Below are 21559 nucleotides of genomic sequence, written 5' to 3'. Positions count from 1 at the left end.
AGAGGCAGGCAGATCCCTGTGAGTTCGAGGCCAGCCTGGTCTACAGAGTGAGTTCCAGGACAGCCTCCAAAGCCACAGAGAAACCCTGTCTCGAAAAACAAAAAAACAAAAACAAACAAACAAAAAAGACTAAGAGTTGTTTATATAAAGACCTCTCCTTAGTTACGTCATCCGCTCACGAATTATGCTGCTGTTCTTGGTTGCACAGTATAAATTTTAAACGTGAGAACGCAAGCACACTTTCCATGGCTATCAAAACAGAATTGCTTTTTTGAAAACAACAATTAGGGTTCGTAAGAGTGCCTACAAAGGAAAAAAAATAGCATTTATTTTATTTTTAATTGATGCATGCGTGTTTGGCTACATATATGTATGTGTACCAATGCATGCCTGGTGTCCACAGAGACCAGAAGAGGGTGCTGACCCCCTTGGTACTGGAGTTTCAGATAGTCGTGAGCTGCCATGTGGGTGCTGGGAGCTGAACTCGAGTCTTCTATAAGAGACTTAAGAGCCCTTAATCTCTGAGCTACCTCTCCATCCCTGAAAAAAAATGGTTTTAATTGTCCTCAAGGCAGTAGCATGAATTTAAATTTTAGGGAGACTCGCAGTCCATTACTATCTTCCTGAGAGCTGAGCAGACAGAACTTACAGTTTCTTCTCTCATGACAAGATGGACGAAGAGGACAGGTGTGTAAAAACGTGACCTTCCTGATTATGAATGCTGCTGAAAACTGACGGCAGTGCAAATCACTCAGTCATGTTTGCTACCAGACAACACTGAACAGTAAATTAAATGCATGACCTTTGGAGCCAGAGGACTTAGGCTTGAGTCCTTACTACATTTTGCTTTTCTCATTGTAGAGACTGAACCCAGGGATTTGAGCATGCTGGGTGGGCCCTACCACTGAGCTATATCTGTATCCCTCTATTTTCTTCTTCTTCTAAAAGATGGAATACTATCTCCCTTCTTTAGACTGAAGCTTTCTGGGTACAGAAGCCAAAGTGGCTTTGCTTATTGTTCCTGGAATATGGTAGGTTGCCAATACATAATGCATTTAATATATATATATATATATATATATATATATATATATATATATTCAAACTGATGGCAACTGTGACCATCTCAGTAGTCATTTTAAGATCCCAAACACCTGGGATGACTAGCAGTACCTGAGGAAGAGAGGCTCGCTTTTTGGAAGAACTTGCTGTACATCCTGAGGCCAACTAAGGGGTGAAAGGTAACTGTCTCCACAACTGTTGGAATGGAAGGCACAAAGAGAGATTGACAACGCTCACTGGGCCACATCCAGACCTGTTCAACCACTTTTGACTCCAGTCTCCAGGGAAGGCAGTTCAAGGAGATACTCAGGAAAGTGACAGCCCTTCGTGAAGGAGGTGACAGGCTATGCAAGTCCTCCGTTCTTAGGGAGAAAGGAAGGGGGCTGAGAAGGTTGCTCACCCTCCCCCCCCACTTTTCAGGGTGCAGGCAAAGGGAGGCTCTCACCTGTGAGCCAATCTGTAGTCGGAGCTCCGGTTCGGCCGTGGCTGCCTGTGGCTCTGCCGTCACCATGTCAGCATCGAGAGAGGCTCCAGGTGGCCTAGAGGGACAGGGATACACAACTCAGCAAGTCACACAGGCCACTTCCCTCAGAAGGAAGCAGGTATCCGGTCCCCATTCCGCACTGTTTATCTCTAGGAAATTCCACCCAGGGTTGGAGGTGGAAAGAAGACGCCGTTGAGACACCCTGCCCCGGGGGGAACCATGTCGTATGATCTCCCCGGGCTTCCAAGATTTCTACCCTTTCTTCAAGGTTAATAAACCTGCCAGGCAACAGTGTGGATGTTCTAAGTCTTGGTTCAGAACTTCCCCAAAGAAATCAAAGGGCTCTTTTCTAAGACATGTTTATAGACATTAGGTACCGGGAAGGGAAGGCCAGGGGCATTAACTGTGGGGATCTGAATGAGAATGACCCCCAGAGGCTCACACATTGCGTGTTAGTTCCCAGCTGGTGGACTGCTTGGGAGGATCCGGAGGCACGTCCTTGTTGGAGGAGTGTGCTGCTGGGGTTGGCTTTAAGGTTTCAAAAGCCCAAGCCAGGCTCAGAGTCTCTCTCTCTCAGGCTGCTGCCTGGGGACAGGATGTAAAGTTCTCAGCCATTGTGCTTGAATCACTCATGTCACCACACTCCATGATGACTGTGACTGGCCTAAGTCTCTGAAACTATAAACAAGCCCCTAATTAAATGCTTTCCTTCATAAGAGTTGGTCATAGCCAGGTGGTGGCGGCAGTGGCAGCGGCAGTGGCGGTGGCAGTGGCGGCGGCGCACACCTTTAATTCCAGTACTTGGGAGGCAGAGGCAGGAGGATCTCTGTGAGTTTGAAGCCAGTCTGGTCTATGGAGCAAGTTCCAGGACAGTCAGGGCTACACAGTGAAACCCTCTGTTACAGCAATAGAACAGCGACTAAGACAATAAATAAGTACGCAAATTTAATTAATTAAAACAAAAAGAACGGCCGGGAGGTGGTGGCACACGCCTTTAATCCCAGCACTCGGGAGGCAGAGGCAGGCGGATCTCTGTGAGTTCAAAATCAGCCTGGTCTACAGCGAGAGTTCCAGGACGGCCTCAGCCTCCAAAGCCACAGAGAAACCCTGTCTCAGAAAACCAAAACAAAAAACCCCATAAAGAATGTGTGAAACACAGCACTCATGGACCACACATTATAAAGAGGAAGACATCCGTGGTCAGGCGAGATGTCTCGGGGTAAAGGTGCTTGCCACCAACCTGGAGACCTGAATTAAATTTCCGGAACCCACGTCTAGAAAGATGAACCAACTCCTACCAGTTGTCCTTTGACCTCTACATGAAATGCATGCACGCACACACAAACAGATGTATAAGAAAATTCTTTTTAAGAGGAAGAAGGCAGGGAGGGACCCATGAGCTGGACAATGCCTGGGGCAGATGGAGCCTCCCATGCTTGGTGTGTTCGGGAAGGGCTGGAGCGCCGGCTGCCCAGGAGCCTAGCTATTACTTTACAGCCAGCAACCCAGCACCATACATTCTGGAATAAATCTGTGGTGTAACCGAGCCCAGTTCTCCAATAACGCCAGGCGCTTGGGCCCACCCATCCCGAGGTGGAGGGGAGCCCTGAAAGGCCTTTCGGGGACAGGAAGGGACTCATTGTCCCTCTCACAACACACAGCTGAAGCATTTGGAGCCTCTCCATGTGGCTGGGCCCACAGACACTGCCTTTCTGTCCTCTTCTGGCAGACGGCCGCAGGGGACAGGGGACGTGGGGGAGGGGAGGGCAGCCAGTCTTCACCCTGTCACACACACACACACACACACACACACACACACACACACACACACACACGCTCTCTACAGACCAAACTCCCCACCAAGCAACCTTCTTCCATGTGAGCGCAGCTCTCCATCTTTCAGTCTTCTTTGGGACTTGGGCCGAGCTGTGTGTGCAGGGTGGTCTAGGGGACATGGAGCTGAGTAAGGCTCTGACCCCTTCCTTGAGGAGCGCACCAGGACAGTGCCTGGGCTGCAGTCAGACCCCTGCAGCAGCTCTCCACCCAAAGGAGAGCATTCCCCATTGCCCCGAGGAAGCAGAGGCACCAGGACCATCCTATGGGGGGCGTGCTCAAACACACACTAAGTGAACTCACTTTCCATCAGGTAATGACTCCGTTGTACTAAAACCCCAGGCTCCAGGGGACCAGAAAATGGTATATTCGGGGCCGCAAGTCAGGGGGTATAGAAGACACTCACACTCAGCAACACCCACTGGGATCCTCAGTTCGTGGGGGTATGGAATATGGGGCTCTCCTTTGTTTTTCTGTTTGTCTTGTTTTGCTTTTGACCCCCGATGATTAGAATATGCTGGTGAGACTATCAGTGGGTAAAGGTACTTGCTGCCACGCCTGGAAGTTTCAGCGCAGTCATCAGAACCCACATGGGAAGAGAAAAGTGACTCACAGTCTGTCCTCTGACCTCCGCAGTCATGCTGCAACACACGTGCCTCTCACACACACAGACACACACACACACACACGTTTTTTTTTTGTTTTTTTTTGTTTTTGTTTTTGTTTTTTGGTTTTTCGAGACAGGGTTTCTCTGTATTGTTTTGGAGGCTGTCCTGGAACTCACTCTGTAGACCAGGCTGGCCTCGAATTCACTGAGATCCGCCTGCCTCTGCCTCCCGAGTGCTGGGATTAAAGGCGTGCACCACCACTGCCTGGTCTCACAAAGATCAATCTTAAAAGAGTAAAATAATTGACAAATGACAAGTCTAGCCTCATTTGGGAGTACTTGGTACACATAAGTTTTGCTGTCACTTTACAGGTCTGGGAGACCATCTATTTCCCAAACTGTGGTGTACTGGGAGTTATCTTCCAGAGAACCTGGGGACATCTCTGATGCGCCAAAACCCTATCTGTGGGCCCGTTCACAGTCTAATATGATAAATAATAGTATTTAGGTGATTTTTCACACAATTGAGGGCTTATTTCCCCTCGGGAAACTTGGCCTTGTGATTCAGCCTGCTGACCAAGAGGTATAATGAAAGAATATTAACACCACATTTCCTCACCCAGCTGTCTTCTATAAAAGCAGAGCTTCCTATTAACCAGATGGGTTTAATTATTACTATTTTTGTTTTTTGAAACAGGGTGTGTGTGTTCATGCGTGTGCATGCACACATGCGCGTGCGCAGCTGACTTAGAAATTCTGGTAATTCTGCCTCAAACTGGGATTACAGAAGTGTACCACCACCGTCTCCAGTTATTAAAAATCTTAATAGTCCTAAAATGGTCTATAAAAATTTGAAGCAAGAAGACACATACATGAGGGTTCATATCATTTTTTTAAGGGTCTTACTTACTTGTCTATGTTTGGGTGTTTCGCCTGCTTGTATGTCTGTACCGAGCATGCCCGGAGCCTACAGAGGCCGGAAGAGGGAGCCGGATGGTTACACAATCACTTGTGTAAATGCTGCACGGTGCTGGAACCACCCGTGGCCTCTGCAAGCGTGCTCAGTCGCCACCTCTCAAGCCCACTGTTGCAGTTTTTGTTTTGCTGGTTTTTAATTAATTTTATTTTTCCCCACTGTTGTATTTTGAAAGCATTATTTTCAGTTCCTTGAAGCATACCAGCCCCAGTCTGTGCCTCCAGAGGAGGGGAGCCTTTTAGGACCGTGGCTGTTCCTGTAGTTCACCCCAGCCTGCCTCTCTTTTCTCCGCAGGGACCAGGGAAGCATGTCTGCTTGGGCACTAATTATTCATTTCTGACTTAAATAAGGTGCCTCTGAATCTCATCATCCAGCATATTCTTTTTCTTAAGATTTACTTTTTTTTCCGCACGCACATGCATGCCTGCATGCGTGCACATGTGAGTGCCAGTGTCTACAGAGGCTGGGGGCATCCGATTTTCAGAAGCTGGATTTACAGGTGTCTGTGAGATGTCTCACCTGGAGCTGGAGCAGCGGCTCTGCTGAAGAACCCTGGCTGCTCTTCCAGAGGACCCCATTTCCGTTCCCAACACCCACAAGATGGCTTTATGACCGCCTGTAACCCCAGTTCCACGGGACTGAACACCTTGTTGGCCTCTATGGATGCCAGCCACAAAGGTGTTGCACAGAGATGCATGCAGGTAAAATACTCGTAAGGTCAGATAGTTGAAAATATAGTTAATTAGGTATGCATGGTTGAGTGGGAATAAGGAATCCAGTAGGAAAGCAGGTGCGTCTCCTGGTCCTAAACTGGTATATTATTTCTGCAGCACAATATCTGCATGAGTTTCCAATACAGCTAGCTGGGCGGTGGTGGTGCACACCTTTAATCCCAGCACTCGGGAGGCAGAGGCAGGCGGATCTCTGTGAGTTCAAGGCCAGTCTGGTCTACAGAGTGAGTTCCAGGGCGTTCAGAGCTGTTACACAGAGAAACCCTGTCTCGAAAAATCAAAGTTTCCGATACAACCATGGCTCAGAGATATTTGGGGAGAAAGAGCTACATCTGTCAGTACTAAATGTACATGGTTTTAAAATTTAAATTTATTTAGTGTATGCACGGGTGTGTGTGTGTGTAGCACAGTAACTATGTGGAGACCAGAGGACAACTTTTGGGAGTTGGTCTTCTCCTTCCACCATCGGGGTCCAGGGGGTCGAATTCAGGTCGTCTTTCTAGCCCTTGTTTTGTTTCTGAGACAGGAAAAGCTTACCCCAAACTTCTATCCTCCTGCCTCCACCCCCCCAGTGCAAGGATTGTTGGTATGTGCCACCACATCCACTGATTGTGGACTGTCACCTCTTTTTGTAACTTTTTTTTTTGGAGACCAGGCTTCTCTGTATCGTTTTGGAGGCTGTCCTGGAACTTACTCTGCAAACCAGGCTGGCCTCAAACTTACAAGACATCTGCCTGCCTCTGCCTCCTGAGTGCTGGGATTAAGGCGTGAGCCACCAATGCCCGGTGGACTGTCACCTCTTAATAAAGCTTTTCTCTTTAAACACTTGCTCTCTGAGGAACTTGCTACAGTAATGGAGGGTCAGGGTTCCCCATACTGGCTCCTTTCAGGTCAGGACTGTAACCCGAGCCCCATCAAGACTGCCCGTGGCTATGAATGCTCACTCACCGACAAAATTCTCTTTGAGCCATCTCATTGCTATTTTCCTAACTGACACCCATTGGTCTGACATATGATAAAGCCCCTAGGAGCTAAGGCTAGCTCAGCCTGAGAATGCAAACTGGACCACATTTTGTGCTGACGAAACCACAAGCAGATCGAAATGTCACCTCTTTTTCCTAAATGCAGGGAGGGTTTTCTCACATCTGCAGAATATTCTTACATAGAGACGCATTTGGCCACTGTAGGGGTGAGCCCAAAATACTGCCCACTCCCAAAAGAGGGCGTGGACAATGGTACATAGAACAGGTATTTAAGAGAAAGATAAAGCACTCTCTCAGAAGCTAGCCACGTTCCCAGAGCTTCTATCCCTGTTTAGCTTGTAAGTATATTTAATAAAAAGACTAGACCTCCTTTTTCAGCATTATTTCCATCCTCAGTCACCTTAGGGACAGGGGAGGAGGGTAGATATATGGAAGTCATGCTTCATTTTCCTCTTTCATTGGAAACGTGGAAACGTTTCCGGCTCACCATTCCAGGATGATACTCCCACGGGCTCCTTGCACAGGGACACTAAGTTACAGTGTGCAGAAGGTTTATGATACCAGTCCCCCTTAAGGTCCCTAACTGCTAGTGTTGGCTCTGATGAAGTCAGTGTGTGTTTGTCATAATAACTACAGCAGAAGCTACAGAACTGGGCACTGGAGTCACAACTCGTAATTCCAGAATTTGTGAGGCGGGGGTAGGAGAATCAGGAAGTCAAGGATTGCCTCAGCTACCCAACGGCTTTGATGCTAACCTGGGCTACATAAGATTCCTTATGAACAAAGAATGTAAAAAGTATGAACTATGCAATATGCTGAAATGTGGTTTCATAGTCTTTTTGTTTTGTTTTTATTCTTTGAGACAGGGTTTCTCTGTGTAACAGCCCTGGATGTCCTGGAATTAGCTCTGTAGACCAGCTTGGCCTCAAACTCACAGACATCCACCTGCCTCTGCCTCCCAAGTGCTGGGGTTAAAGGTGTGCGCCACCATCGCCTGGCAACTTCATAGTCTTTTTTTTTTTTTTTTTTTTTTTTTTTTTTTGGTTTTTCGAGACAGGGTTCTCTGTGGCTTTGGAGGCTGTCCTGGAACTCACTCTGTAGACCAGGCTGGCCTCGAACTCACAGAGATCCACCTGCCTCTGCCTCCCGAGTGCTGGGATTAAAGGTGTGCGCCACCACCACCCGGCAACTTCATAGTCTTAATTCAGATTTCTCTGTGTGCTGGGGATTGAAGCCAGGGATTGACTTAATATTGAGCATGCGCTCCACACGGAGCTCTCTGCCCAACTTCTGTTTTATTTGTTTTTGAATAAAACGTAGTATAAGGGGGGCTGGAGAGATGGCTCAGTAGTTAAGAACACTGGATGCTCTTTCAGAGGACCCAGGTTTAATTCCCAGCCTCCACATGAAAGCTCAAAACCATCTCTAACTCCAGTTCCAGGGGATCTGACACCTCACACAGACATACATGCAGGCAAAACATCAATGCATATAAAATAAATAAATAAATCGTTAAGAAAAAAAAGTAGTACAGGGCTGATGAGAAAACTCAGGGTTAAGAGCACTGGCTGCTCTTCCAGACGACCTGGATTTGATTCCTAGCACCCATGGAGGCTCCCAACTGTCTTTAACTTCAGTCCTAAGGGATCTGATGCCCTCATCTGGCCTCCAAGAGCACCAGATACACATGTGGTGTACACACATACACACCTATGCACACAATCATGTTTCATTCTTTCATTAGCAATGTCATCAGACAAAATGCCCATGCACATAAAATAAAATGCACATAGAATTTCTAAATCAAAAGTACACTTCCTTTTGTTTCTTTTGTATACTGAAGGTTACCAAACTGGTAAGAATCGGGTTCTAACTTCGTTAAACTGCCAGATATCTAAATTGTTCTTACTTCTCTCTGTTCCCAGCTACTACAGAGATACTTTTTATGGCTAATTTCTGCAGAAATCAATGCCCCATCATTTAGCTGATGAGGAAATGAATTTCCAAGAGTTCAGCCACTTGTTTAAATTTCGTAAAGTGATGGAACCAGGAACCCAGCTGTGCTTGAAGTGCAAGCCAGTGCTCCTTTTATATGGCCCGTGTGTCTGAGGCTACATACCTTCAGTCTGTCCTCACCCATGGCTTCAGTTACCTGTGGCCAGCGGTAGGAAATTAATCTAAATATTAAATGAAAACTGATAGGTGGAAAAGGTTTGTAATTTTTTTTTTGTTCCTTTGGTTTTTTTCCCAAAACATGGTCTCACTATGTATCTCTGGCTGCCTTGGAACTCGCTACGTAGACCAGGCTGGCCTCGAACTCACAGAGTGCTGGGGCTAAAGGCGTGCGCCACCACACGCACACACAGCTGACTTGCAAGTTTTACATGTGTGCTATTCTGAGCACTGTGAGGAAGCCTCACGCTGCCCTGCCCCCATCACCCAGATGGGGGTCACTCCTCACTCCAGCAGATGCTTGTGGTGTCACAGAGTAGGCACAGTGGCTGCCAAGACATCGTCAGTCATGACGTCACAGAGCTTGTGTTCAGGCCCTTAGACAGCGACCCTGATACTACAGATTGCCCACCTCATCCGCTCTCCTCCTTCACAGGGACCCTGCAGCCTCATTCATCCTCAGAAGAAGAGGGGCGAGTGTGACAGCAAGCTTAAATGAGAGTTAGTTCACACATCCTTATGACCGAGGTTATTGTGTTGCCCTCTTTTACGGCTAGTTACTGTACTAGTTACTATTGTTAACCTCATCCTTTACATCTGTAACACACTGAGCCTGGCAACAATTGCTCATTAAGAGCGCTGCAGCGAGAGCTGGGTACGAGTCTTCAGTCTCAGTGCCCAGGAGGCAGAGGCAGGAGGACCCCTGTGAGTCTGGGGCCACACAGTGAAACCTTGTCTCAGATGGGATGGGGCTGGAGGGAGCCGCTCAGCTCAAGTTCAGGTCCCAGCGTCCATGACGGGCAGCTCAAAACCACCTGTAACTCCAGCTCCAGGAGGGATCTGAGCCTGCGGCTCCAATGCTCGCCTGAACTCACATGTACATGTTTGCACATGCACTCACACATGCACTCACACAAAACCAGAAGTAATAAAATGTTTTTTTAAAGGGAGTCAGGGGAAAGGACTACATTCTTAATGGATCTGTCTTTTTATAGTTCTATAATTGTATATTTCTATACTTTGGGAATCCATCCTAAGGCATAATTCTAAAGACAGAAAAAATGTATGCATTATGTTTATAGCTATTATAATACTGAAAAACTAAAAACAACTCTAATGCTAAATAATAGATCTATTTAATGGGACATTATAAAGTAAATCGTTTTAAAAACAACTCTAATGTTAAATAATATATCTATTCAATGGGACATTATAAAGTAAATTGTATTGTAGAAGACCATGATTCATTTTCTGCATCATAAAGACCTGAGTTTGTATCCCCATTTAATAATGCATGGCCTTGAATTCGTCTTCAATGCCTGTGCTGATGGGGACAGGAGGATGACCGGGCTCTCGGATATGCACAGGTACACACCCATACATACACGTGAGCATACACACACACACTCACACTCTGCTAAGAGGTACACACCCATACATACACGTGAGCATACACCACACACACACACACACACACTCACACTCACACTCACACTCTACTAAGAGGTGTGTTAAATGCTCTGTTGGAGGTTCCAAGAAAACAGTTGCTATCCAGTCACCGGAAGCTCCAGTGATCCTGAACACGATGAAAGAAAACGACCTTACAAAACCAGTTTACTGAAGGCAGAACACCCATCTCTATGAGGCAACCCCGTCCCCATCACATCCACCACCTCCCATCAGGCCCTCCGCGTGGATGCTGAGCAGGTGAGGATTACTCCAAAATGCAAGGAGAGCTAGGAAAGCAGTAAAACAAAGCAAAAAGACCTGTGGGGCTTGGTGTTGGGCGCTAACTAGCTTAGCTGTCTCTCTGTCTAGGGCTGAGGCCCCACGAGATTTCCCGTTTCCGTGTCAGCCAGTGCCAACTGACGCATCCGCAGCGCACGTCCTGCGCCTGAGGAGGCTCAGGGGTCGGAGAGGGAGAGGACACAGAAAGACTGTAGAGGTCACAGGGACAGGTGTGCGGTGACATTTAACCCCTGACCGTGAAGTCTCAGCAACATGGCTGCCTGAACAAGCACGACACCAAGGCGGACGTTTTCATGTGTTACTGGACACTTGAGCGGTTCAGCTCAACAGTGGTCAATTACAGTCGCCCCGGGGGTTGGGGCTGCCAGTCGGTGGTGGTAGAACCCACTTGGCACTCCTGGGGTCCTGGCTTCAACCTCCAGTACCCAGAGAAAAGGTAGCTGTAGAACTGGATGCTCCTTCAGCCCCGAGGAACTTCTGCGGATAACTTAGGTCATTCTCGGCCAGAAAACTAGCAGCAGCAGGCAAGAACAGTTTCACAACGGCGCCTCAGCCTGGGGGTTGACAGTAGCCTCTGAAGAACCAGATGTTCATCCACTCTGAGATGCAGTCATTGGCCTCACTTTAAAAGTGAGGTCAAGGGTCAGAGGCTTGGCCATTATCAACCCTGTCAGCTCTCCCTAGTCCAAATCCCGAATTTCACCCTTTAAGCCTTGGTATCTGTTCCTTAGACACCCGAAACAAGAATCACATGGGATCATCACCTCTTTAAGGCACGATTCAAGAATCTGGGGCTCTGCCAGGACCCCCTGGTGAAAGAAACCTTGTGAACTCCATAGGGTCAGGCTCTTTGGGGCAGCTTGACCTGCTTCTAAGGGCAATGAGCAGGAAATAGCTTTCATTCATGACCTTCTAGGATGGTCAGGGTGAGGAAATTAACAGTGATAGTCTGCCAGGCACTTCTCAAAGCGCAAACATAAAAACAGAAATAACTCACGCCCTGAAAATAAAAAAAAAACTATGCCCTTATATATTCCATAGGAATGTTTGGAATGCCGGTCCGTGTAATGTCAAGAAAGCAAAATAAATAAATAAAAACATCAAACAACACTCAATGACCATCAGTTGATGAATGGCTAAATGATGTGGTCTATCCATATAGTGGAATATTACTCGGGCGTAAAAGAACTGATGTACAGACGCATGCTACATCATGGATGAACCTGGAAATTCCACATACTGGGGCTGGAGAGGTGGCTCAGCAGTGAAGAGCACCTACTGTTCTTGGAGAGGATCCCCTGAGTTTGGTTCCCAGCGCCCAGGTAGGGTGGCTAACAACCACCTAACTCCAGCACCCACAAGAACATGGCCACACACAGACACAGACACACAATATAAAGTACAGTAAATGTGAGTCTGGGTGGGTTCTGGTCTGGATCAATGGCTGAGAACACGCACGGCTCTTGCAGATGACCTGAGTTTGGTTCCCAGCGCCCAGCGCTCACAACCACCTGTTATTCCAGTCCTGGAGGGCGGACCCAGCAAGTCTGCACTCCACAGGCACCCACTGGCACACACACACACACACACACACTAAATTCAATAAAACAAAATAAAATTTAACGAATCTTTTTTTTAAGCCCACATATTGTATAATTTAATGTGTTAGAAATGTCCACAACAGGCCAGTCCATACAGCTGAGGGGTCACTCAGACAGAGCTCCTCGAGGCTCGGTGGCTGAGGGACATGCTGGACACAGGTTTCACTTACAGGGCCAATTTGTCCTCAAACTGTGATAGTGGAACAAATGAACACAAACAAACAAACAAAACAAACAGAAATCCATGAAATTATACACCTACTAAATGATGAATGTATCTTCTATGGGAACTACATCTCAGAAAAAGCGCCGTTGTTTTTTGTTTTTGTTGTTTAGTTTTTCGGTTTTTTTTCCCCCTGGAAGTCAGAAGACAAGCCTCAAGCCCAGCCCAGAGCCGAACTGCTCCTAACAGGAAGTTGATTTCGGTTCACGGAAGAGGCGCACGGCGGATGAACAGCATCTCTAACCCTTAGAAGACCTGCATCTCCCCCACATGGTCACCTTCTGTTTACGTCCAAGTGCTCAGTGAGTGGACGTTAGGACTAAGATTCTGGGGAACACAAAAGTCAAGTGCCACGAACGCTACGCTTCAAGAAGCCACTCGCAGGTGGTAGGTTAGGTCTTAGACAATGCACAGCCAGCTTACCTTGCAAGGAATCAAGATCTTGCCCCGCCTTGAAACACCGTTCTCAAGGTCGCTGGCAGCAGTATTTAGGACAGAGACTCTGCCCTGCCCCACGCCAGGCCAGGGCTAATTGGTTCTAAGGGAGGACTCGTGTTTGGCCAATCGGATCCCACTTTAGGGAAGCTGGGCCAACTTCCCTGTGTCTGGAACAGGAATCGGTTGCTGTGAGGCAGCTGTTTCCCCTCCCTGGGGGGAGAGGGGGGAAGAATGATAATAGCAGGGTGGCTGTGTACCTCCTGGTTCCATCCCTCCTCGAGACAGTCTGCATCCCTGCCCACGGGTTCTACGAGACAGCTTCATCTTTGAACAACACAAGGGACCTACTAACACTCAACGTTATTTATGCCCAGTACATATGCACCTTATTTTCCAAAGTGAAAAGGGAAGGAGAGAGAGTCTTAAATGGGAACCTGCATTCACTGGGCTCCTTACAGACAGCTGAGCACCTAGGCACCACTTTGCCTCCAGCAGACGGGGTGCAAGCTGATTGCCTTCAGCGCTGACTCAGGAAGCCCCTTTTCCTTGGTGAGGCTGGTTTCTCAGGACACTGGAGGGACTGGGAATGTCTGTCATCTCGGGAGGCCAGACAGCACAAGACCCGAGGCTTTCTGAGGACCCAGGAAGGAGTTAATTAAAAGGGAGGATGCGGCGGGCCCTTGGACGCAGTAAGGACGCCACCGTACTCGATGGTGTGTACTGTTTGTTTCGGTCACAATACCAACCGCACCCCACCACCAGCAGCAGCAGCAGCAGCCTACCACTCCGTCCTAGCAAAACAAAACACCAAACATGAGTGTATCCCAAGATACAGTCTAACAAATGGCCACTGGAGATAATGACCACACAGTAGGAGTGGCTTCCTCGGCTGCACACACACCCCTCACCCCCCACCTGGCAGGGGCACATATGAATGAAAGACATCCACAAGAGGCTACAGACTCAGGACCAGAAGACAGAGCAGCTGGGAGGGAGAGGATGCCCAAGTCTGTTCCCACTTTTCCCATCCTTCTATTTATGGAGTCATTTGGCTCCAGGAAGTGCCGAGCCCCTTCTCCCAGGACCCTGTTGGGAGTGACGCCTACACTGGCTGACCCAGCCTGCCACATCCTCCTGCTGGCCTCAGCAGCTCTCTCCTCGTGACCCAGAGGGTCACTGGGAACCCAGCCTGTAAACGACTGTGCTCCTGAAGAGTCCCGGTCTGGTGAGGAAATGCTAAGAGGAAAGGGAGGGGGAGGGGGTGGGGAGGGACATAGTAAGCTGGAAAAGCCCACCAGGGAGAAGCTCCCAAACACGCACACAGGGGAGGGGCAGGAAGTCGGGTCTGGAAATGACAACACTGGCCAGGGTCTCCCTAGCCTTCTCTGCTGAGCTGGAGACCCTGCAGCACCCAAAGCTACTGCCGTAATTCATCTACACCCACCACCTCCTCCCTACTCCTTTCTCCAGATGACTCAACAGCTGCTCAGAGGGATGGGGGTTTCCTCATGAGTTGTATGCTCTTGTCGGAGATCTCTCTCTCTCTCTCTCTCTCTCTCTGTCTCTCTCTCTCTCCTCTCTCTCTCTCTCATTCTCTCTCTCTCATTCTCTCTCTCTCTGTCTCTCTCTCTCTCCTCTCTCTCTTTCTCCCCTCTCATACACACATGTCCATCTGTTCTCTGCTGACAAGGTCTCCTGTATCATAGGCTGGTCTCTGAACTCACTTGTAGCCAAGGATGAACTTGAACTTCTCATCTTCCTTCCAAGTGCTTGCATTACAGGCATGCTGCACCACCGCCACCACCCCGAGTCGCGCCAAAACCTTCCCATTCAACACAAGGCTATAAGAATATAGAGATATCCGCTAGGGGCTGGAGAGATGGCTCAGCAGTTAAAAGCACCAGCCTCTCCTCCAGAGGTCCTGAGTTCAATTCCCAGCACCCACACGGAGACTCGAAACTACCATACATGCAGACAGAACATACTCACTCGTACATAAAAAAACAAACAAACAAGAAACATATTTAAACAAACAAATAAATAACTATCCTCTGACTTGACAGAGGTGACAGGCAGGAAGGCAGTTTCCAACAAAGCCCGTTCTTGTCACCCCAGGTAAAGTTCTCCCTCCTTTGCCTCACTTTTTTTTTTTTTTTTTTTTTTTTTGGTTTTTATGAGACAGGGTTTCTCTGTAGGCTGTCGGTCCAGCCCGGCCTTGAACTCACAGAGATCCGCCTGCCTCTGCCTCCCGACTGCTGGGATTAAAGGCGTGCGCCACCAACGCCCGGGTTGCCTCACTTTTCATGGCAATTACAAACTTAACTACGCTTGATCAACACGTGCCTCACAGTTGCTCTGCTATGTTTCCTTTGTATCTTTTTACTTAAGGCTCCCCAGGTTTACGTTAACCTCAAGCTAAGCTGCAATGATGAACAGATACCTAGAATGATTGACAACTTACTATGTTTTGGGGTTTTTTGGGGGGGTGGGTACAGGGAGTGTCTCACTATGAAGGCTTGGCTTGGCCTGGAACTCTCTATGTAGACCAGGCTGGCCTTGAACTCACAGACCCACCTGCCTCTGCTAGGATAACAGGCGTGAGCCACCACACACTTTGAGCACTACTTTCCAGGCAAGATTCACCGTGCGCTCTTTAAGTGGGGGGTGTGGTGGCCGTCTCTCTGGCCCTTCCTCAGTTACGAGATGGGGTCTGTGGAACCCAGGCCAACCTTGGTCTCTTCTCTACGTAGTCTTGGGTGACTTTGAGCTCCGGATACCTCTCAGGTGCTGAGACTACGGGCGTGCACCACCACGTCTGGGTTTCATTCCGTCTTCGCTCTAAACCTACTAACTGCCCGTTTACAGACGTCTGGAGGGCTGAACTTTGGCAGCGCCCGCAGGAACACAGGTGGACAGACTCAGGATTCCAGACGTCTGTGGGTGGGGTAGGGTAGAGCCTTCCACTCCTGGATCCCGAGGGGCTGGATGACTTCCGGAACCGACTTCACAAGGCAGCCAGCAGCCAGTGCCTTGTCCACTGCCCATGCCCTGGTACAGCCTGCTCAGCCTCCTACACTCCCCCAGGCAGCCACGCTCTGTCATTTGGGATTTCTTTCTCTCTGCAGGCTTTCCTGATGTTTGCCTTAGCCTGACCTCACTGAACAGCAACAAAGAGGAATGGCCACCCTGCGCATTGGTCCTGGGCTGCGGGTCACCCAGAGAGCCCCAGGGCCTGAGCCTCCCAGGGCTCCGATGTTCACACCACCCCACCAAGCAGCCACTTGAGTGGAAGGCACCTGGAGGTCATCGCTTGATTCCTGGCAGCCACCCCAGCTCCAGCTGTGCCGCCCCCCTCCCCTTCCTGTCCTTCTCTTCCTTTCCTCCCCCTCAGCCTTCTTCCCACCCTTTTTTTTTTTTTTGGCTGGCTTCTGTTCTTTCTTTCCATGAGCAGAGAGTTTCCAGGCTTGGCGCGCGGCCAGCACATGTGGACAAAAGACAGCAATCTTAGAGGGAGACGTCATCTTCCACGACGTCCACACAGCCAGCGCAAGGCAGCCAGCGGGGCCACTCCCCTGGCTGCTCCCGAGGTTCTGGGGGAAGCGGTGGGAGATGCGGCCTAACAGAAGGGTTTGGATGGTTCTGGTCCCAGGCACCGATTCCAGTGAGCCCCAGAGCGGCAGGCCTACGGGCCAGAGACTTCCCCGAGCCTCTTGGTGTCACCAGCTGCTTGGAGAGGCCTTGCAAAGGGTGGAGAGAGATTGCACCTGCGGAGCACACAGTTCGGGGCACGTCCTGAGGAAAGCGCCAACGGACGTCTGCTGTGATCTGAAAATGAGCCTCACCCTGACAAGCAACGCTCCTGAACTGACAGGACTGTGCCCTTTGCCCCCTTCAGAGGGCCCATCGTTCCCAAGTGCCACGAAACTCTACAGTACCCTCAGACGGGGCTGGGGTGTAGTTCAGTGGTAGAGCATTTACCTAGCACCCACAAGGCCCTGGGTTCAACCCCCAGCACTATATAAACCCATCCCCGACCCTCCAACAACTCTCAAGCAAGTGACCACGGTGACAACATAAGCCGAGGAAGTCAGTTTGGGTTACTGCAGGGGCTGAGCAAGACACCAGGGCATGCTAACGCCTCAGCCTAACGTCACCCTGGGTCGCCGAGCCTGCTCTCCTGGCCTCCCCAGCCAGCACTATTTTCCAGTTTCTGGTGAGCTGAGGCCCTTGTCTGTCTGTTTACTATCTCTGCCTGGTGTCTTGTACTCAAAAGTTGCACAATGCCTGCAAGTATGTTCATTTTCACTAGCTTCGTTTTGAGATATGGAAAAACAGTCTTTCGCCTACAATCTCTCTTAGCTAATCTGAGACAGCAGGAGTGGACTTGAAATTGACCAATAAACTCAATCACCTGGCAGAAGGCAGCATTTGTACTGTCTGGAACGCATCATTACAAATTCATCTCTGCCCTGTAACTAGAGAGAGCCCTAGTGACAGACAATGCCAAGGCAATAAAGAACTGTTACTACTTATTCAGGCAAAAAAGACAAGCTGGAAGCCAGGTGTGGTGGCACATGCCTTTAATCCCAGCACTGTGGAGGCAGAGGCAAAGGGAATAATCCCTGAGTTCGAGGTCAGCCTGGCCTACAGAGGGAGTTCCAGAATAGCCAGAGTTACACTGAGAAACCCATCTCAAAACAAAACACACACACACACACACACACACCAAAAGCAAACAAACAGAAAAGAAAGGCCAGGCCCAGGGAATGTGAGAGATACATTAACAACAACATCAAAAAGTCCCAGTGAATCTAGCTAAGGGCTGAATTTATCACCACAGTGGTAAATACGGAACTAGAGCTCAGAGGAGGGCAGTGAGTGCTCTCAGAGCCACAGCCGCCTTCAAGGGAGACAGAACCTGACAAGTTCCTAGACCAGGCTGAGGCAATGATCTGCACACAGCGCCCTTCGAAGCCTGTGCTGACGTTTAACCCCCATCCTGAGACCACGAGGGACCTCTCAGGTGCTCATCAGGCCTCTGGCTTCACGAATGAATGAATCCATTCACATGATTAGCAGGCTGGGCCACCAAGTGTCTAGAAAGTGGGTCTACTACAAAACCCAGTTCCCACTAGAGATGTGTGGTACAATGTCTGCTGAGCATGCTTGAGGCCTTGGGTTCAAACCCCAGAACCACAACATGAAAAATCTCTTATTAACAGCCCCTAAGTTTACAAGCCAGCTTTGGCTAGGTGTCCCCTGCTCCCGGCCTCACCTAAAGCCATGTCTTGAATCGCTTTCAGGGTCCTGGAAAAAAAAAGGACATTGCCAGATGATGTCCCTTGACCCTGGGCCAGAACCAAGACAAAACAAACCTCCTTTCTTTATAACTAGCCCGGTCTCTGGTACTGGGTTATTAGCAATAGAAGCCACACCACTGCCTGATGAGAAGGAAAGGATCCGTAGTCCCAGCGCTCAGAAACCAAGTTTGAGCCCAGCCTCGGCAATAAAGAAAGCCTCAAAACAAAGAACCTTAACAGAGGGCTCCAGAGTCTGGAAACAGCAAGGTTTCTACGCTAGGATGTCCGTGAGGATACAGGAAGGAGACAGAAGAGGTTTGCGACCCCAGGGAACGAGGAGGGCCTGGGATGAGGCGCACACGCTGACGTGTGAGCGGCTTGATCAGGAGAAATATGCAGAGTAGGCAGAGCAATGAGCTCTGGAGGCGCCAAGCTGAGACCTGAGCATGGATGGGATGCCTTCCAGGGAGACCATCCGCGTGGGGTTGCCCTTACCTCTTCTCCCTGAACTCAGCTGCTTCACACTGCTTGTCTAGGCCTTCCAACACAGGCACTGGACGTTTTCTTTCTTTCTTTGTTTCGGTTTTCCGAGACAGGGTTTCTCTGTGGTTCTGGAACCTGTCCTGGAACTCGCTCTGTAGACCCGGCTGGCTCCAAACTCACAGAGATCCTCCTGCTTCTGCCTCCCTAGTGCTGGGATTAAAGGCATGCGCCGCCACTGCCCGGCAGAGCTTTTTTTCTTACTAAACATATTTTACTTTAAATTGTGTGTATAGGCTCAGTGTGGTGCAGACCTTTTTGATACCAGCATTCTGGAGGCAGAGGGATCTCTGTGAGTTCAAGGCCAGCCTGGTCTATAGATTGAGTGACAGGACAGCCAAGGCCACAGAGAAACCCTCTCTTGAAAGAAACCAAAACCAAAAATAATAATAAAATTGTGTGTATCTGTGAACATTAGCTTGCTGCAAAAGGCAAAAGCGGCTGTGAGCCACTTGATGTGGGTGCTGGAAACTGGATTCAGGTCCTCTGAGAGAGCAACGAGCATTCCTAACTCACGAGTTGCCTCGGAGAGAGCAGCGAGCATTCCTAACTCAGGAGTCGCCTCGGAGAGAGCAGCGAGCATTCCTAACTCACAGGTCGCCTCTCCAGCCCTCCCCAGCTCCCCATGTTCAGACAGGATCTCCCTATGTTGCCTAGGCTAGTAATTCAAGAGATTCTCCTGCTCTAGCCTCCCAAGAAATTAGGATTCTAGGCTCAAGTTTGTCGACTGAGTTTGTTTTACTGTTTTTATGTCCCTACTATTGTTCAGGCCAGCCTTGGGCTGCTGTGAATGACACATAAATACTTTTTGAATGAGGGGAGGGGGCAGGGATCAGTGAAGACCCCCTTTTCAGAAGTTCATTAGGAGTGATATTTCAGTAAGCAAGGTGCTGGAAGCCAGAGGACCCGAGTTTGATCCCTGGAATCTACGAAAAGGTCGAAGGAAAAAACAAATAAACAAAACTGTCCTCTGACCTCCTCCTGTACACCATGGCACGGCCTCGCTCATCGGATGGCATGGGGTCTCAGGAGAGGGGGCAGCATCCAGACTATGGTAAAGATGGGAAGTGGGCACCAGACAATCAGAACTGCTTTCTGGGGGGCCTAAGAGACGGCTCAGTGGTTAAGAGCACCGGCTGCTCTTCCAGAGGACCCGGGTTCAATTCCCAGCACCCACGTGGCAGCTCACAGCTGTCTGTAACTCCAGTTCCAGGGGATTCAGCACCCTTATACTGACACAGTGGAGACAAACACCAATGCACATAAAATACAAATAAATAAATCATTAAAAAAAAACCTGCCTTCTGGTTAACTCTTTGGTGGCCATTTCTGTGTGGATCTAGGTGAGTGACTATTCACTGACACAAGCACATCAGTGTCTCAGTGCTTTGACATGGGCACAGCAACTCCCTCTCAACCTTGACCTGGGTTCCGGGAAGGGATCAACAACCACGATGATGAAGAATTAATTGGCCCCTGTATTTACAGAAGGTTGGGGGTAGAAGTCAGTCTCAGGGCTCTGGTGGGAGAAACTTGGGGACTTGTCTCTGACCCCCTTTCATTTGCAGGATGGCTCTCCTCATCCGGAGAGCAGCTGCTCTTTCCCTCCAATGAACTAGCATCCTGGGCCTTAAGCTCCCTGCGGCTACAGGCAACCTCAGTCCCCTCATCGGGGGCCTGGGCCGAGAGGCTCTCTTGGCTTTGCTGGAATGGAAGCTTGGTTGTCCCGAGGGCCATTTAGCAACTCTGTTCCCTCTCTGCCACTTTCCCATCACCCTGGATGCCTCAGTCAGCCGGGAGGTAAACAGAGATCACTGCTCCCTCTTTGATGTCCTGGGAGCTTGTGAATGTTTTCTGATCGCCACTAACACAAATGATGAGATGGACCAGATGGAGAGGATGACGGTCACCCAAGGACGCCAAAGGAACTTTCTGGTTAGACAGTCGCCAACTCCATGTCAGGTCTTGAACGAATAGCACCTGTAGCCCAGAGAGGGAAGTAGAGGACCAGCCTCTGTCCCCAGAGAGCCAGAGACAACGTCCCTGGTAAAGAAGCCTAGATCAGACAGCCAGCTGCTTCAGGACTCTCGTGTTTACAGCCCCATCTCTGACCAAGAGTGGGTAGAGAGGGCTCTCCTTTCGTCGGTAAGGGATGCAGGTCCTGGGGCTCAGGCTGCCACCTCATACTTGTCCAGGAACTATACAAGAACACCCACATCCCTGTCACTAGCTAAGTTAACAACCTGTCCCAGGAAGGTTGTTGTCATGGGCTTGTCCCACATTCCTACAGGAACACTCCCGCTTGGCTCATCGCGAGAAGTTTGCCTGTGTTTCCTAGGGACAGGAGGGGAACAAAAAGTGACGGAAAGGTCTTGCGCCAAGCATCAAGTTTGCTGGGGGGAAGGTGTCAGGCTCTGCTTCCCCATGGTGAGCCTGGAGGGGCAGGCACAGCACCCACCTCCTCTGACTCATTGGTTAGGAACAACCGGTTCATAGGCAAAACGCAAGTCATTCACCCTGCCCTCTCTCCTCAGGAACTCTAGACCAGTGGTTCTAACCTTCTTAATGCTGGGACCCTCTTACACAGTTCCTCAAGTTATGGTGACCCCCCAGCCATGAAATTATTTTTGTTCCTACTTAATAACTGTAATTTGGAGACTGTTATGAATCATAATGTAAATTTTTTTTGGAGACAAAGGTTTGCCAAAGATGTTGCAACCCCACAGGTTAAAAACCATTGCTCTAGAGGGCTAGGAAAGTTCAGAAGACAGGAGAATGGTACCAAATTATTCTGCTCAGCCAACACACCTGTCCAGGCCAGGAGAGCAGATATTTTTGCCTTTCAGCCTTTGCCAGCAAA

The 21559-nt window shown here is 49.3% G+C and overlaps 1 protein-coding gene across 8 annotated transcripts in view; it reads right to left on the bottom strand.

Moving 5' to 3' along the window:
* Dennd2a (DENN domain containing 2A) overlaps positions 1-21559 on the bottom strand; it is a 91132-nt gene that overhangs the window by 59506 nt on the left and 10067 nt on the right. For all 8 annotated transcript variants that reach the window (XM_040728800.1, XM_040728799.1, XM_040728793.1 and 5 more), the window contains exon 2: positions 1508-1601. The gene's annotated coding sequence lies outside the window, so the exon portion shown is untranslated. The remainder of the gene's footprint in view (positions 1-1507; positions 1602-21559) is intronic.

Source organism: Mesocricetus auratus, unplaced genomic scaffold (genome assembly GCF_017639785.1).
Source record: "Mesocricetus auratus isolate SY011 unplaced genomic scaffold, BCM_Maur_2.0 Super-Scaffold_100019, whole genome shotgun sequence".
Lineage (NCBI taxonomy): Eukaryota > Metazoa > Chordata > Mammalia > Rodentia > Cricetidae > Mesocricetus > Mesocricetus auratus.
The sequence above is the reverse complement of the archived record's forward strand: the minus strand, read 5'-3'. Positions and strand labels throughout refer to the sequence as shown.